Consider the following 12,761-nt stretch of genomic DNA (forward strand, 5'->3'; position numbering starts at 1 on the left):
ATGACTGTGAGAGTTCCTGTGGAAAAAGGCAGGTGGCAGTGCATCTATATTAGATACTTTTCTAATCATGCAGACAGACGTCAGTTTTACAGATGCATTAGTCCAGCACCTCTCTTGAGCAGTATATTCATGTATGAAAAGCTCTTGACATAACAGATCATTGTACAAAAGGCAAATTCACCTATCCTGACACCTCATATAGCAAATAACCTTGCAACTAATGTCAGTGGTTTTTAATAGGAGTGCTTGTAAAAAGAATAAAGTACTCCACACAACATTAAGAAGTTACAGGATCTATTCCTATAGTGAGATTCTTTTTCCAAGTACAGGCATGCAGTAACAATGCACTGTGTCACTAATTCACGGTATTATTGGATAACTCAGAATTATTTATTTATTTACTTGTTGATCTAATATTCGAGACATGGATATACAGAAAGAGAAACTGACAATCATAATTTTCTTCCAAATTTAGTAGTTTGCATGGGAAATAATGGAGAATGTGAAAATTGGTATTATCCTATTCTTGAAGAAACAAAAGAATTCATTAATAGAGTGCTTAGTGAGACATGCAAAGTATACATAAATACTACTTGATGCTTGACATGTTTTATTTTCACTTAATATTTCACTTTCAACAGGGAACTTATGACAGAAGTTATCATTAAAACATTTTTTTCTACTTAATAAAATGGTTTCCATTTTTTTTGTAACTGTTATCATCTTGAATTAAATCTCTGACAGCAGGCTGAATACCACACATCACAGAAAACTCAGTGCCCCTCCCTGAAGAGCTTACAGTCTGATTAAGCTAACATTAAAATTGCCGTAGATCTGCTCATTAACTTAAGGGAAAGGGACTGACTGCATCGGCCCAGATTTAAGAGTTAAGGATCACAGTTGCATACTGCTTTGAATAGGCAGCTTCAGCAAATCTAAGTGCAAGATGACATTCGGCAAGCTGTTCTTTGCAAGTGGAACACCCATCAAAAGCACTTCCCCCCCCCCCCCCCCCCCAGATGCTTCCTAGTGGAAAAGTGAGATGCTTTTCAGTGAAACTCCCAGCACTCAGCATGGGCAGGCCAAACAGAAGCTTTCCAGTGAGGCTGGACAGATTCTGCCTGGCTTGTTCAGCCTTCAGGATCAGCAAGAGAAGCCTAATCCTAAAAGAGATCCTTTAATTTTTGCAGTTTAGTTTCAATAAAGCAAGTGTGGAAACTTATTCTACAAATACTTCTTATGTTCACTGGCAATACATTATTACATTTTAAAGACATGCATAAGATTTGCAAATGGTAACTTAAGCAATTTCTATCCCATTTGAAGGGAAAACCTGGAGCTAACTAATAGCCATGAACTAAATGTATGCTCATTATTAAAACAGGCACTTTTTTCCTGATCTAGCTGCAAATAAGATTGCATTGGATCCCTTAGTTTGTGCTAAGCCAACAGGAGGTAGGTACTTTCATTAAAAATGTGGGTAGCATAGAATTCTTCACAGATCTTCATGAACTACAATTCCACAGCATGAGAAACTGACGTAGTCAAAAGCAAGAAAACCCAAACCAAAACAGGCTATAATCTGTAATAAAAGTGTACTGGCTGTAATAATGTATATTAATGTCTGGTGAACCCAAGGCCTTTTTGTGCTACATGCTTTTTCCAACATGAAAGTAAAATATGGTGACTATTACAAAGACTTTAAATCATAGACAAGACAGCAGATGGACACAGGCAGATGGGAAGGAGTATAAAGAGGCAAATACTATCGGTCAGCTTGCCTGGCAGTTATTTCAGTACAGCAAGAGCTTAACCACAGTCATGCTGTGGGTGGGTATTTTTACTTGCGGAGGGGGTAGGTGTTCTTTTGCGTTTTCATTTTTTTTAACATATGCATTATTGCAATTGAAGGTATTAAAGCAACTGGAAGGAGGATAAAGAGAGAGCTCTGCAGATGTTTATGGGGAGAACTGAAGGCACAGATAATATCACAGTCATCTCTACCTTCCCCTCTTAGGGTTTGTGTCAGTTGTAGTGGGTTATATACTCACTAAGAAAATAACTGGCTTCATAGCTTTCCACTTCATACTATATGCCTACCTTCATTTTGCTGAAGTTCAGCTCTCCAAGAATGTTAGCTGCATGAGATTTTGGGGGGTGAAATGTATGTTACCTGTAAAATTAAATCCTGTAAAGTGAAAAGTTGTTCAGTCTAAGAGACTTGTGGTATTAAATATGTACCTGATTTAACTTGGATTGATGGGTGATTGTCACCAAAATCACATTCTCCCTTAATAGTCTTTCTACAGTAGAACACTTTAATATTCCTCATTCTGTAATATGTCCTTTCTGAACACATCATTTTCTCGTGCTGTGAGATGCTGACACCTGATGTAAAAATTATGCACCAGCTATATTACTAATAAAAAAATGCAACTTATCTTCTGCTATTCTGGACAGGCTGGTGACTTCAGTACATGCTAATTTACAGTAGTACTTTCAAAAAACTTCTCCTTGAACAAAGTTCAAAATAGAACAGTAAATCATGCTCATTTCCAGGTGTAGTGAATAAATTATTTTTTTTTTTTTGCCTATCACATTTAAATGGCTATTTAAAAATTATTTTAGCAATTTCTTACTGCATTCATTAATTTGAGTATTTTTTAAAATATGTGTGGAAAAATTATTTTTATGTTGTTAACCTGTAAGGATTTACTGATTTCTTCCAGGTTTTCAAGGAGCTTAATGGAAAATTGTGGAAGAGAAGCGTAGTCATGCCTTCAATCACTCTTGTACCAAACCCAAAATCTGATGAAAGATATAACATGTGAAGGAAAAAGATAATCTGAAAACAATGTATGTAATGTTAACATAATAAGGATCACTGCAACAGGGCTATTTTCTAACAAAGACTTGCTTGGGTTAAGGCTGAACCACAGATAAGCCTGGTCCACAAAAATCTTCTCATGCTTGCATTTTTACTGAGATAGTTTCAGCTACTGGCAGCTGTTCAGCTCTGATTAATTTTTCCAGTAATTTACATCCACCACTATGTAATTACAAGTCAGTCTTCATAGGCTTATTAATTTATAAAGACTTCCGAACATGTACACAGAACTGAATGCTCTGGGCTGAAACTCTAAGGTTTCACTATTTCATTGAAATTATTAAAATATACTACAATTTATGAATATACTCATTTTAATTCTAAGCTCATTTATTCACTGAATTTGGCTGTTTCCCACTGGGGGGGCCTATACTAAGTTTAAAAAGCATTCACAAAACCATCTTGATCTGTTTGGTCTCCATTTGCTTTGTTTATTCTTGGAAATTCAGTTTTGTGCAGACAAGTAACTAGCTTTTGGTTTTTTTTTTTCTGTTTTCCATTCTAAGTATTTTTTCCTTTTGAAATGTCAAGTTTCCAGTTCACATCATCTCTCTTGGTAATGCATCAGATTTCAGTCTTTCCACAGCTGTGTAAGCTGTACAACAATGGCGTATATTTAGTATTTTCTTAATTTTTAAAAAAGGGCATTCTTCTAAAATACTACTCAAAGGCAGTACCTAGTCACTTATGCAATATTTAAGCAGATAGTTTTGCCTCTTCAGCATTGCTGTCACCCCCTTGCTTAATGGCAGTCATTTACATACACAAACATTCTTGTTTTAGCTACAAGCAGTACTGAGACAGAGACAACATGACTGTGCACAACATTTTTCTTCCAATAATTAGCCTTCATCTCATTTTGATTACCAGTTTTAAGGAAAAAAAAAATCCTCAAAAATCAGTTCTATGGATAAAAAAAATGGCAGAAAAAAAGATACTTGGTCTGACAAATAGTGCTTTTAGCTAGCATTGCTAAACCCCTACCCTAGACTCGCATAAGAAATTTAAGAAAAAGAATTCTTCCCAATACTTGATTTTATGAAAACTCTGCCAGCTATTTGGGCCACTTGTTGCCGCCATAAATCTGCCACAGCTGTTGCATTCCTTAACTTAGTGAGCACCATCTTGCCTTTTGATCAGTCCTCATTAGGATATTTTGGACTACCAAAAAAGATGACATGTGTGACTTTAATGAAATGTATGCCATCACCAGAGCAGATGTCAGTGTCTGAGAACCACAAGAGCAAGAAGAAGCAACCCAAAGAGAGATCCCTGATTGTACCTCCATGCTGCTGCAGACAGAACATGACAAAGGCCATAGGAGCTCATTCTGGTAGTTAACCTTGTGCTTTTACTTAGTGCTCCCCATCTCTAAACTCATTTGCTACAAATGAAACTACCTTCTTTCTGCCCTTATTTTTCTGATTAAAACAATCGTTTATACACTGGAAGAGTTACAAATTCACCCCCTAACCCTGTATAATGAAGTTAATGGTATACTTGTAAACCCCAGTCATTTCTTACGGTACTGCTGCCTATTCTCCATTGACATTAATACCTCTGTTTTCCCTTTACTAAAGGCATTACCCAGGAAAGGTTTAAAGTTTATTTAATTTCTCCAAGATTTAAATTTCCATCTTTTCATCAGTTACTGCTGTCCTTTCTCAATTAGCATCTTCAACCCATTTTATGGGCATCCTTTTCATCTAGCCCATATTAAACAGGAAGGAATCCAAACAAACAACTGTGGGGTGTGTCCCTGTTGAAATGCATCTGAGTCCCAAATCCTCCTTTAGCCTCTAAGCATTCAATAATGCCCACCAATATCACACTGGCTGTTGCTGAAGTGCACCACTACTGCAAATCAGGTCATTTATTCAGGTATTTTAATATGGACTGAAGAGCTCATTTTAAAATCATACTCTCAAAAATCCCTATTTATATACTTGTGCCAATGACCATTACATGAAGCAGCAGACATGTGTGAATGGTAGTAGCTTGTATGTAGAAAAAAAACATCTCATGTAACTGGCTGATTAAAAAAAGTGAACCTTCACAAGCATAGCTCTTCTTACTCAGTTTGCAGTATAGAAAACTTAAGGGTTTCTTCCTTGAAACAAACTTGTGCCAACAAATACAGTCACTCTTTGACTGATCAAGTCATAACTGTTCATTAGTCATATAATGTTGAAGTATTCTTATATAAACAGTAAAGCTAGCCAGTCATAAGTAAGATTTAAAATTAGTTTATTTGTCAACAGTAGCTAAAAATCAGATACAAGTCATCTGACAGACAAATCCAATTAATAATTGGCAATTAATTATTTCTCCCACAGAATCAGTGAAGTCTGAGCTGTGAATTATTTTCACTGGAAATTACCCTTAAGCATATTTTCATTCCATAGAATAGATACTAGGTCCTTTATATTCTGTTACCTACTCAAGCCTGAGTTCTCTCTGAATAATGTTTTGCTGGGGGTTTTTTTGGTGGGTTTGGTTGTTTTTTTTTTTCCCCTCACAAGAAGGTCATGTTTTCCTTCTCTCTTTTTTTTCTTTTGTGTGTGTGATGTTATCTTCTCTTTTTTAAGTGATCTTTTTATTTTCACTTTCCTTTTTAATTTCCAGTTTATAAATTTTTTTTCAGTGTAACTGTGTTAATGAGAATGAAGTTTCATACCAGTAACTAGAGCTTATCTTGGATGGAAAAACTTAACAGGAATGTGGTGTGCTACCACATAACTTACCAGAAATGTGGAATGTGCTATCTCTAAGCTGCCTATTTTTTTTCCTCCAAGAGGCAGTTTTAATATTTAAAACAAATAAACACAAAGAAGCTGTATGGTTTGCATTATGGCAGTAATGACAGAATCTCTTAAAATCCATGCATTAGTGTATTTTGGGAAATGGACATATTTACTCCTGTTTCTAGACTGCACACACTTTTTTACAAGAAATTTGTATCAAATACATTGTGAAATACCTAATAACTACCAACAAAAGAGATCATAGATTCACCTGGAAGTATTGCTTGGAAGACTCAGCTGTGGCCACTTACAATTTTGCCAAATTTCAATTATTTGGGAAAACATTTTATCTGGGTTATGGTCTTCTCTAAAACACTGCTTGAGGTATTGTTCCTCCAAAACACTGTTTGAGCTATTTCTTGTACTATCATTGTACAGAAAGTTGCTTTCTCCATGTAAAAACAAACAGGCAAACTTAGGTTTTGCAGTGTATGTCTAAAAATCCACAGGGTTATTTGTTAGAATTTAGATCTACCAGGTTACAATGAATATCTAATAGCATTGTCCTATCATACCCTGCATTTGTTTTGGTCAGAAACTAGAAAGCTTAGCAGAATCAACTCCAGAGTTGACATGAGGTTTTCAGTATTGACTGTGGAACCAAGATAGCAATTAACCTGCTCAAGGCCCTCTAAAACTTCCAGGATAGTCCTGTATCATATGAACTTTGGAGGCTGTAGCTTTGCAAAGTTGAGTCTTGATGCACTGTGCCTGTAAAGAAGGTCTCCTGAAGATTAGTGTGTGGAAAAACATCACAGAAATAATAACAAGGGAATTGAAGACAATGTTATTCAATCGGTCATTGTTCATTAAGATAATATCAGAACTGTATTTATCTGTTTTAATAGATTTAGACTTCTCCATCATTTTTTTTTTTTCACAGCCTTTTTCATAGTCACTCCAAATATCAGTCTTCTATTATGGTTAAATTTGTTAGGCATATAAACCTGAAGCACCTTCTGATTGAGGTTTGACTTTCCCTCCTATCCACCACCTCTGAACGTGGGGTAAAGTCTAGTAGTAGTCAATGCAGTACGCCACACACTGTAATGATGAGCTGCTACTGGGAGCCTCTCTACTTGACTATTTGCTCAGTCCACAGCATAAGTCAACACATACCTGTTAGTCAGATGTAATCACCGAGAATAGACATTCGCTGGCACAAACGGAGATCCTGTCATGCTCATCTTTAAAAATGACTCTGATATCTGAGCTTTGTGGGCCTGTTACATTATAGTGATGCTATACCCTGCAAGGGCACTGTAGCCTCCTTTCTAAAACCAAACTTTACAGGTGCAAACAATAACCTTTTGTTGTTCACCTTCAATTTGTTAATTTAATCCTTTTGCAAATGTAGAATTTGGGGGAGGGAATGTTACACATCAATGATTCTAGCTAAAGTCAGACCAAAGTTATGTGCGTTTTATTAACAAGCACTGTAAGCATAGTTGATAGAATTCCTTCTTATTTACATTGCAACAGCTATTTAATCTGCTCAGACTGAAAGAAAAGATAAGAGCGGTTAGCACACTGCCATGTATGAAAAAGAAAAGTATTTCCCAGTGGGGAAAAGAGAAGTCAGCGCAAGAAGGACATGCTCTATATTCGTGCACTTTACATGTATAGAAAACTGCTTGTTTTCAAATCCCTCTAGACTACGAAATAGTTTAGAGAAAACAGAAAATGGCATGATTTCCTATCCTACATAGCTGAAACCGAGCTGTAAAATGTGATTGTGTACTAGGAAAGGAAACAGTGAGAAGGGGAAGGCCCCAGTTCAGTTATTAGAAATGTCTTCTGTTTTTTCTGTGCTGATATTGTCACAGCTGTATTCAGGCATTCTGGAGTATGTTTTATGTGTGAGACTGGTTGACTTCCTCTCGTTGGAAACGCGTTGAATAGCAATAAAGCAGAGCTTTGTAGATGTCTGCCCACACAGTGACTATAGCTTCTTCCCTCTTTAACAACAGGGGAAAACATAATGATGGCTATCATGCTTCAGATTTAAAGAATATGCTTTACTTAGCATAAAACTGATCTGAGCACACATTAGATTCTCTTGTAAAGACATATCGTATTTGATCTGCGTTTTGTGATTTAGTTTCAAATGAATTCAAGAGCTAGGTGATCACAAATTGCATGTAATACAAATCTTCGCCTTTGCAGATTTTCATCTCAACAATTACACTGTAAGAAACAAAATTCTATTGCCATTATTTTATATCACATATTTAAATACATCTATAAAATGAATTTGTAAGTTCAAACGTCAGCATGATTATGTAAAGAATAATAAATGAGTTATTTATTTGTGGGTGCCAGGCAATCATTCTCTTTGGTAAGTACACTAATTCCATCTTTATGTTCTAAATCTGTTTTTTTCCTGTTACCCTTTTTGGAAACTTTCACTTGGGGACTTGTAAATTTTCTTTTTTTTCTTTTTTTTTTTTTTTTTTTAACTGAGAAAGAGCATTCTTCTGCCTTTTTTTCATGAGGAAAAGTAAAAGTACTTCCACCTGGACAGCCCCACACGTAACATTTGTTTCCAGGTTCGGCCTGATAAGCAGTTAGGGCTGTTGAATCTCTGGAATAAAGATGATTTCTCCAAACGGCTCCCATAAACTGGCATCAGAAATAAACCAGCGCTTTCATGCACTGCAGGTGTTGGATTGAGAAAATAGGTATTGCAAATGGAGACACAGACAAACAGACTTCCTCTGACACTGAGCAGAGCGAGGATTGCTATTTTAAAAATGCTTATACTGAAATAGAGGAAGTGCTGTCAGTCACCCTAAAGAGAAGTCCCAGTTCTGAGCAACACGCAATGTAAGAGCCAAGCTGTAGTAAGTGAAAAGGTAAAAATGAGTAGAACAGATGTTCAATAGCACTGGATATAGCCATTTCTGTCCCTCTTCAGGTTAGTTTCCCATATGCCCACAGAAGCTTTTACCACATTCTTAGAATGGCCTAAGAAACAAGGGATATGCATGTATTATATGCATATATGTGTGTTTCCATGCATCTTTAAGTAATTAGTGAGAACAGAATCATAGAATCATAGAACACTTAGGGTTGGAAAGGACCTTAAGATCATCTAGTTCCAACCCCCCTGCCGTGGGCAGGGACACCTCACACTAAACCGTCTCACCCAAGGCTCTGTCCAACCTGGCCTTGAACACCACCAGGGATGGAGCATTCACAGCTTCTCTGGGCAACCCATTCCAGTGCCTCACCACTCTAACAGGAAAGAATTTCCTCCTTATATTCAATCTAAACTTCCCCTGTTTAAGTTTTCACCCATTACACCTTGTCCTATCATTACAGTCCCTAATGAGGACTCTCTCCCCAGCATCCTTGGAGGCCCCCTTCAGATACTGGAAGGCTGCTATGAGGTCTCCAAGCAGCCTTCTCTTCTCCAGGCTGAACAGCCCCAACTTTCTCAGCCTGTCTTCATACAGGAGGTGCTCCAGTCCCCTGATCATCCTCGTGGCCCTCCTCTGGACTTGTTCCAACAGTTCCATGTCCTTTTTATGTTGAGGACACCAGAACTGCACACAACACTCCAAGTGAGGTCTCAGGAGAGCAGAGCAGAGGGGCAGGATCACCTCCTTTGACCTGCTGGTCACTCTCCTTTTGATGCAGCCTAGGATGCAGTTGGCTTTCTGGGCTGCGAGCGCACACTGCCTGCTCATGTTCAATTTCTCATCAACCAACACCCCCAAGTCCTTCTCCGCAGGGCTGCTCTGAATCTCTTCTCTGCCCAACCTGTAGCTGTGCCTGGGATTGCTCCAACCCTTGTGTAGGACCTTGCACTTGACATGGTTAAACCTCATGAGGTTGGCATCAGCCCACCTCACAAGCGTGCCAAGGTCCCTCTGCATGGCATTCCTTCCCTCCAGCATTATCAACCGAACCACACAGCTTGGTGTCATCGGCAAACTTGCTGAGGGCGCACTCAATCCCACTGTCCATGTCAGCGACGAAGATGTTAAACAAGACCGGTCTCAGCACCAACCCCTGAGGGACACCACTCGTTACTGGTCTCCAGCTGGACATTGAGCCATTGACCACAACTCTGCGTGTGCGACCATCCAGCCAGCTCTTTATCCACTGAGTGGTCCATCCATCAAATTGATGTCTCTCCAATTTAGAGACAAGGATGTTGTGTGGGACAGTGTTGAACGCTTTGCACAAGTCCAGGTAGATGACATCAACTGCTCTACCCCTGTCCATCAGTTCCGTAGCTCCATCATAGAAGGCCACCAAATTGGTCAGGCACTTTGATTTGTATAAGTAAGTGAAGAGGTATTTATACACAGGCTTGTTTTCCATTCGTTCACTTGAAAATTAACCACACAGATTGACCATCTTTCTCTACTGGTTAAGTGCTAGTGAAAACCAGAAACATGGTAATGTGCTTAATAGCATTTAAACACATCAAATATTTTTTACTAACTGTTCCATCAGCTGGAATGTTCATGTTAAAAGAAACACAAGAGTAAAACCTCCTTTTATTATAGGGCTTTTCTAACCGATACTGCAGCAATACATGAGATCTATTTGAATTATCCTGTGAGATGATCAGTTTTACAGAAAAAAGGGTAGTCAGAGGCAACAATTAGACAGAGACAAAAAACTGCAAAATGGAGAAAACAAGTTTGAAATTTTGCTATGTTCATCTTCACAGTCCTGTGCTACTATAACAATTTTTTGATCTTTTTCAGCAAACAGGATACTGGTGGTGTCATAAAAATCATAGAATCATAGAATGGTTTGGGTTGACCAGGTTGCTCAAAGCCCCATCCAACCTGCCTTGAACACTGCCAGGGATGGAGCAACAACAGCTTCTCTGGGCAACCTGTGCCAGTGTCTCACCACTCTCACAGGGAAGAACTGTTTCATAATTAATTATCTTAATATTAACTATTTTATTTATTTATGATAAAAGAGTATCTTCAAAAATAACATTAATTTCACGAAAAATCATTTAGAATTTGAAGATAAAATATTTAGGGAAACAATTCAGAACAAAAATTCCTATTTTATCATTGTTTTTTTCTGCTCTAAAAAGTAATATCACTCAAATCTTTAAATGGTGGTATTTCTGTAAATGGCTACCTTCTCATTCAGACAAGGATATAACAAGGGCTGTCAATATCTGTTAAACTGTCATTCACTCAACTGCTGTCTTCATCCAGTAGGGAATACTCATTGACCATGAGAAAGATTTTCTTTCCAATGCATATTTACGGTGAGGTCATCTGCCTAAATACCCATGGTTGGTAAGAAACTATGAGTTATGGCAAGATTTCTGAAGAGGGTCTGTCCCCTTGTCTGCAGAACCCTCCTCAGTTCTCACGGTTCATTTAGAAAACAAAAATGTAATTTTTTGAAGACCCAAAAGCTTCAGAAACAGTGGCTTTTTCATTGCTCCTTTCATGGGTATTTGCTGAAGAAGGACATATTTTGAACCATTTTTCTAAGGTCTTCCTAAGCTTAGCCACCATGACCATACAGAAAATTCTCAGCAACCAACTCTAACTTTGGGGTTAGTCAATTATTAACACATAGCTCCCAGTTTGTTTCTAGATCTCAGCATCTGTTGATAATTGTGTTCTGTTTGCCTGCATAAACAGTCTGAGATTACTCAAACAAGAATGTGCTGAGATGATGCTCTTGTATCAAAGTCTTCTCATGAAAAAAAAAGGTATCAAGAACTTGTTCGGATTCTCCTTATAAAAGTACGGTAAGCATTGTCTTGTTATTTTCAACTACTCATATATATCCAAAGGGTTTATGAAATACACATCATAAAAGGTTTTATGAAATACAGCAACCTCATAAACCTTTATAATTAAGACAATTCTAAGACTTAAATGAAAGTGTTATCATCTGGAGTTCACTGAAGGTCCATTCATGAAAAAAATCAAATGAGTTCATAATTGGGTCTAGACTGTTCCCTCTGCATATAGGGCTTGGTATCATTAACTTTGCATCAGCAATCACCACTGTCTCAATGATGGTTCCTTATTACCGCAATTTGCCATTTACCATTTTCAGTTCTTGAAAGTGGCTAGCTGTTCTTTCCTCTTAATTCAATAGCATCCTGTGAATTTTAATGAAATCCTTCTTTGAGTTTGTATGACATTGGTCTGGTTATCCATTATGCAGCTTTCATACCCAAACTACAGTTTCCCTAATAAGTCTAACCTATTGGCCAAGGAGGTCAATTGTTTCTCATTAATAATAATAAATGGCCAATTCTAGTACAAAAGTGCATACGAAATAGCATGCAAATTCTCTTTTCTGTTATCCCATTCTCTGACTTGCACTCAAACAACGTTTTGCTGGACACTTAATTGTAAAAAAATACCAAGATTAATTTCCCTGTGTCATTTGTTTTCATAGTGTCCTTTATTCAGGTAGAGCTCTTTACAGTGGCCCAAAAGAGCTGGGGTCAAACTGTGTGTGTGGAGCATTTTAAAAAGAAGATGACATATTTCCTTTCTCCATGCAACAGGAAGCAGAAGAAGAAACGATACTGGCTTGCAAGATTCAGACACACTGCCGTTGAACATACACACCTGCCTTCTCTGTGCAGGGTTTCCAGGAGCTGGCATTCATTAGTAGCAGAATTATAAGGGACAAACCAGAATGTTAATGTTTCTAGCTACCAGTGCTGTCCAGTGATTCTAGCATTTTTACAGAAGTTTAATGAGTATATGTAAATAAGCACACTGACATCTGCCTATATATAAAAATCCTGGAGCAATGAGGGAAGCTCCAAACTGATGCAGCTATGCCATTTAACACCGCTGTATAAATGCGGTATTTTTTCAATCTTTTTTCCACAGACCGTATGACAATCCACATCCTGCAGTTATGTCTTTTCCTCACACCTTTATACACCTTTAAGCCTCAACAGAGTAACAGCGCCGAATTGCATGCAGACACAAATACACACAGGTATTTATGTGCATATATATTAAAATGCATTATTTCTGTATGCACATCTGTATGCAAAGGTATGTTCACGCGTAAATACAGAACCCAATACGTGCAGGATCATT

This window comes from Pezoporus wallicus, unplaced genomic scaffold (genome assembly GCF_028554395.1).
Source record: "Pezoporus wallicus isolate ANWC-B61680 ecotype Strahan unplaced genomic scaffold, APGP_CSIRO_Pwel_v1 contig_2, whole genome shotgun sequence".
Taxonomy (NCBI): Eukaryota; Metazoa; Chordata; class Aves; order Psittaciformes; family Psittacidae; genus Pezoporus; species Pezoporus wallicus.